We start from the raw sequence: 5,386 nt of genomic DNA, 5'->3' as shown, positions 1-5,386 counted from the left end.
AGCTCCCCAGCCTTGCGGACGGCCGCGCCCTGCACCTCTGTCAGGGCACTGTTAAGCATGTCCTTCTCCTGGGACAGCTTCAGAGCCCGCTCCTTCAGCCCGTCGCGCTCCGCCTCCAACTCCTCCACCTTGCCGGCGTGAACCTGGGCCTGGGCATCGAGTGCCTCTTTGTGCCTCTGCTCCAGCTCACTGGTCCGCTGCAAGACAAGCTTCTCCACCTCTGCATCCTTGCCGCGAAGCATGGCGGCAAGCTTCTCCTCGCGTGCAGCGAGGTCCTCCTCCTGGGAGTTCAGCGCGGCCTCGTGCTGGGTCCGGGCGGCTTCGGCGGCCGCGGTCAAGTTCCTCGCCGTCTCTTGAGCTTTCTCGATGTCGGAGAGCTTCATGGTGAGCTCCACGTCACGCTTGGCCAGCTCGCCCTGGGCAGCCTTGAGCTTCTTGTGGGCCTCGCGGAACCAGTGTTGCGTCTCGGCAACGCTCTTCTGGAGGTCCGCCTCCGCCTTTTCCACCATCGCCGTCCTGGACTTAACCTTGTCCAGGCGGGCGCGGTGGAGCGCCTGGAGCTTCCAGAAGCTAGCGCCCATGGCGTGGAGGAGCCGCTCTTCCTGCGAACCATCGCCACCAACGATCGGCTCGTCGACGACTTCAAGCCCGGCAGCGGCAAGCACTTCGTCGTCGAACACCTCCGCCTCAACGGGTGTCCTGGTGCTCGACGCGCTTGGAAGGTGGACGAACAAGTCGTCGCTCACCCTCAGGTACTTGCCGGAGCCGGAAGCAGTAGAAGAGGAAGTCTGGTCATCAGCCACCTCCTCCTCCTCCTCGACAGCGGCCCCGCCGGCCTCTCCGGCATGCCCCTTGCCGGCCTCCCCGGTAGGCCCCTCGGCGGCGTCCTCGGCAGCACCCTTGGCGGCCTCCTCGGCGGCGATCCTCTCGGCGTCCGCCTCTGCGGCCTTGGCGACGTCCTCGATGACGGCGTCCATGTCCTCTGGGTTCACCGAGGAGGAATCTGGACGCCGGAGAAGCGGGTGAGGCAAGGCCAGGACCAAGAGCCGGAAAGAAAAAGAAGCAGGGACGAACGGCGAACGACTTACCTGTGCAAGTACCCGGCTGGGAAACGGAAGTCCCCTCCCCGCCTACATTTGGCGTCGAGGCAAAGCCGCCGGCGCCCAAGTTCTCCTCCTCCTCCTCCATGTGCGTGGGCCCGGTGCCTGGCGCCCTTGCCGGGGACGCCCCTCGGGGCGGCGTGGTCGATGGGGCGGCGTGTTGGGAGTAGCCCTCTGTGGCTCCTCCTGCTGCTGCTCTCCTCCTGCATACCTGGCAAGGTCAGCACCAAGGTGTCGTGCCCCTGACACATGTCGACGGGGGAAGAGTGATGAACTTACGCTGGGGGCTATGCCGGGGGCTGCTGTCCGGGCTGCTCAACACCACCAGTGGCGCCCCCGAAGTACCAACTGGGGGCTGGCCACCCGCCGAGACCTTGGCCCTCTTCACTCTCTGGGCCAGCGTCTCCACGTCCCTGCAAAGATGAAGACAAGTCAAGACGAGCAACACAGATTGAGGAGGCAGAGATAACTAAAAGGAACCAGATACTTACTCGTCGTCCGCCTCCTCCTCTGCTGTTTTCCTCTTCCTCCTCGGGCTAAGGGATCCATAATCGAAAGTAACCTCCGTATCAGCATCCGCCGGAGGAGGAGAAGGAGGTGGTGTCTGGACACGCGTGGACGAAGAAGGGGCGGCTGTCTTCTTCTTCACCACGGCCTTCGCCGGCTTCTTTGCCGCCGCGGCCCTCGTGTGGCGCCCGGACCCCTCCAAGGTCAGCTGTGGCCGCGCAGCCCTGCCGGGCCGGACCGGCTTGCCGGAACTGGCCCGCCACATGACTCACCCTCTCCCCATAGCCGGCGTCGGGCCTGCGGTCTCGGCCTCCTCCTCCGACGACTCGCCGGTCACATCTTCAACCAGAGGAGCCTCCCACCGGGTGAGCTCCTCCTCCTCCACAGTCGTCGCGGCCTTGTCCTCCACACCGCTGGCACTGCCGGCCTCCTTGGCAAGCTGTGCCTCCCTCGCCCTGGTGGCGATGTAGTCCAGCTCCGCCTGGGTGGTGTCCTGGACAAGCAGCCGCTCGGCGTCGGCGTTGGCGTACCCCTCGTGCGGAGTGTCAAAGAACTGCTGCACCTCGGCGTCCTCCGGCTCCTTCTAGCTTGGGTCAGGGCCATGCGCGTTGCAGTCCGGCATCATGGCAGTGATATCGGACCGGCGCGAGTTATTGCACAATGGGACCACCCCCGTCGGCAGCTTGAACAGAGGCTCCTTGAGGACCTTGCCGGCCTTCGCGGCGGCCCTCGCAACCTTGCCGGTCCGCTCGACCTCGCCGTCGCGGCCCACGTCAAGCTGCAAGTGCCGCTGGCAGAAATGGGCGTGCCCCATCACTGTGAAATTATAGTCGAGGCCGGGACGAAGCCGCATGATGTCGGCGGGGTTCGTGAAGAGCCAGGCTGGCCTCCCCTTGTTATGCAGTGGAGCGATCCGGCGGAGGATGAAGTCCGCCCGATCATCTGAAGGGTGAGGCCGGCCTCGGTGAGCTGGAGGATCCTAGTGGTGGTGACCGTGAGCTTCTCGTCGTCAGCATCGACGTCGCTCCAATCGCTTCTGCGGACCGGCGGCGCCCAGCGAACTTCACAGAACGCCGGCGGGTCCTTCTCCTCGATCCAGCACCACCGGCCCCGCCATTCTTCCCACCCCTCCTTCATGGCGCCCTCCGGATACGCTCCCTTGGATCTTGAGACCCAGGCAATGCAACCGGAGATGGTGCCCTCTGGTTGGATCCGAGGGGAGAAGTAATGGCGGAAGAGCACCGTGTTGGGGTGCACCCCGGCGAAGCCCTCTCAAAGATGCACGAAAAGGGCCATGCACGCCACCGCATTCGGAGTAAAATCCAGGAGGCGGAAGCCAAACGTATGCATGACGTCGCTGAAGAAATCGGAGAAGGGAGGACAGAGCCCGTAGGAAAAATAATCAACAAAGAAGGGGTACTGATTTAGGGCAGCCTCGGCGCAGTCGGCGGGGATGACACGCGTGGCTGGATGCCCCGAATTCTCCCCCCCATCTGCACTCCCCATAGGGGCCTGAAGGAGTCCCGAAGCTCGAACACGTCAACTATCGAGGGGAAGAAGGCGGACTGCGTCGGCTGCACCGCCAGCACACTCTCCGGCGGCTCCGCGGCTCCGGCGTCCTTGGCCACTCCCTTGCCCTTGGTGGAATTTGGCGCCATGGCGGCCGGGGGAGGAGGGCAGGACAGAGGACGGCGGAAGCGCAACGGCGGCGAGCAGGAACGAAGCCTGGAGAAGAAGAGGAAGGCAAGCGAAGGTTTCCAAGATTGGGGTTGCGCGAAGGGTAAAAGGAACAGTGCACCCCGGGTTATCCCTTTTTATGGGGAAGCCGCGGGGCACGCTACCCATTTACTATGATGTGACGCATGCGTGTGGAAACCGCCCCACGCATGCCGCCCACGTCACACACACCCCTCACGCCGCGCCGCGCGCGGGTGGTGGGAAGCGCCGCGCGCGAAAAGTTTTACGGCGGTAAAAACCGCCCTGCCTGCCCGCGCACCGTTTTGGACCTGGCCCAACAACGTGTCGCGCTTATGTGTGGCCCAGGCCCGGGGGCTCCTGTCGGTGTACAAAAAGAGGGGTGCGTTTTTGTATCCCTATACCTATGCACGTGCAGTCGGAGCCGCGCCTACGGTCACGCCAAGCAGAACAGGGGAGGTGAGCCAAGGTAAGACCAAAGCCCAAGATAATAAGAGCATTGCCAAGGCCAAGACCACAAAGAGCAGAGGGACGAAGCAGGTTCCCCCGGCAAGACCCTTGCCGGGGCAGCCTCAGCAGCCCCGGCAAGATCCTTGCCGGGACAGCTCACCCCACACCAACAGAGCGGGCCACCCTTGAGCCCACGGTCTCCGACATCACATTGGGCCAGGGCTCGGGAGGCACCTCCGTGGTGGCATGCAGATCTTTGTGAAAACATATTCAAGATCAGATGAGGATTAGAAGACAACGATCCTCGGCAAGATCCTTGCCGAGGAAGGCCACCAGACCCCCGGCAAGGCCCTTGCCGGGGACGAGAGCGCGCCACGGTAAGACCCTTGCCGGGCCACACGGCAGGACCCTTGCCGGGCCACCCGGCAAGGCCCTCACCAAGGACGCGAGCAGGGCCATCGCCAGGCCCACGCCAACCAAGCGTCCACCGCCGTTCACATGCAGCTGCCAGCCCAACCAGCTAGGCGGGCACCTGCGTGGAAACATGCAGCCCCCAGGCCAACTCATCAAGCGCCTACGTGGCGACATGCAGATCTTCGTGAAGACTCCACCACCGCGCCACCTCAGCTGCCTGCCTGCCTACATGGCGCCGCACGCATCGCTGGCCAAGGCGTGTGTCGAAGCAAGGAGGAGCGGCGACGGACGAGACGGGCCTCGCCCCCGTCCCCGATAAAGCAAGGGGACACCTATGCTACGCATTAAATGTGTCTTGTCCTGTAATACGAGCGATAAGCTCAGGGCACTGTGCGCCTTTCCACCTCCTGTCTGCCACTGTGGCCGCCCCTTCCGACTATAAAAGGAGGCCCATGGCATACTGCAGAAGGATTCGGCTCTTTCGAACCATGCACTCACCACAGCTAGTTCGAGAGCTCAAGAACTCTCTGAAATACACCCACCAAAGCAGGACTAGGGTTTTACGCATCCTCGCGGCCCGAACCTGGGTAAACGATCCTTGTGCTGTCTACTAGCCCTGCTCTTCTCGCAACCCCGCGCCCCGGCAACCGTAGTAGGGATTCTTGTGATCCCATAGGTGTCGTTCCACACCGACAAAGTTCAATATTGACATAAAAATAATAATACTTCAAGCATACTAACTTAGCAATTATGTCTTCTCAAAATAACATGGCCAAAGAAAGTTCATCCCTACAAAATCATATAGTTTAGTCATGCTCCATTTTCGTCACACAAGAATGCTCTCATCATGCACAACCCCGATGACAAGCCAAGCAATTATTTCATACTTTAGTAATCTCAAACCTTTTCAACTTTCACGCAATACATGAGCTTGAGCCATGGATATAGCACTATGGGTGGAATAGAATATAATGATGGGGGTTATGTGGAGAAGACAAAAAGGGAGAAAGTCTCACATCAACGAGGATAATCAATGAGCTATGGAGATGCCCATCAATTGATGTTAATGCAAGGAGTAGGGATTGCCATGCAACGGATGCACTAGAGCTATAAATATATGAAAGCTCAACAAAAGAAACTAAGTGGGTGTGCATCCAACTTGCTTGCTCACGAAGACCTAGGGCATTTGAGGAAGTCCATTGTTGGAATATACAAGCCAA

Source organism: Triticum aestivum, chromosome 2D, assembly GCF_018294505.1.
Source record: "Triticum aestivum cultivar Chinese Spring chromosome 2D, IWGSC CS RefSeq v2.1, whole genome shotgun sequence".
NCBI classification, from domain to species: domain Eukaryota; kingdom Viridiplantae; phylum Streptophyta; class Magnoliopsida; order Poales; family Poaceae; genus Triticum; species Triticum aestivum.
This window is presented reverse-complemented; position numbering follows the sequence as displayed.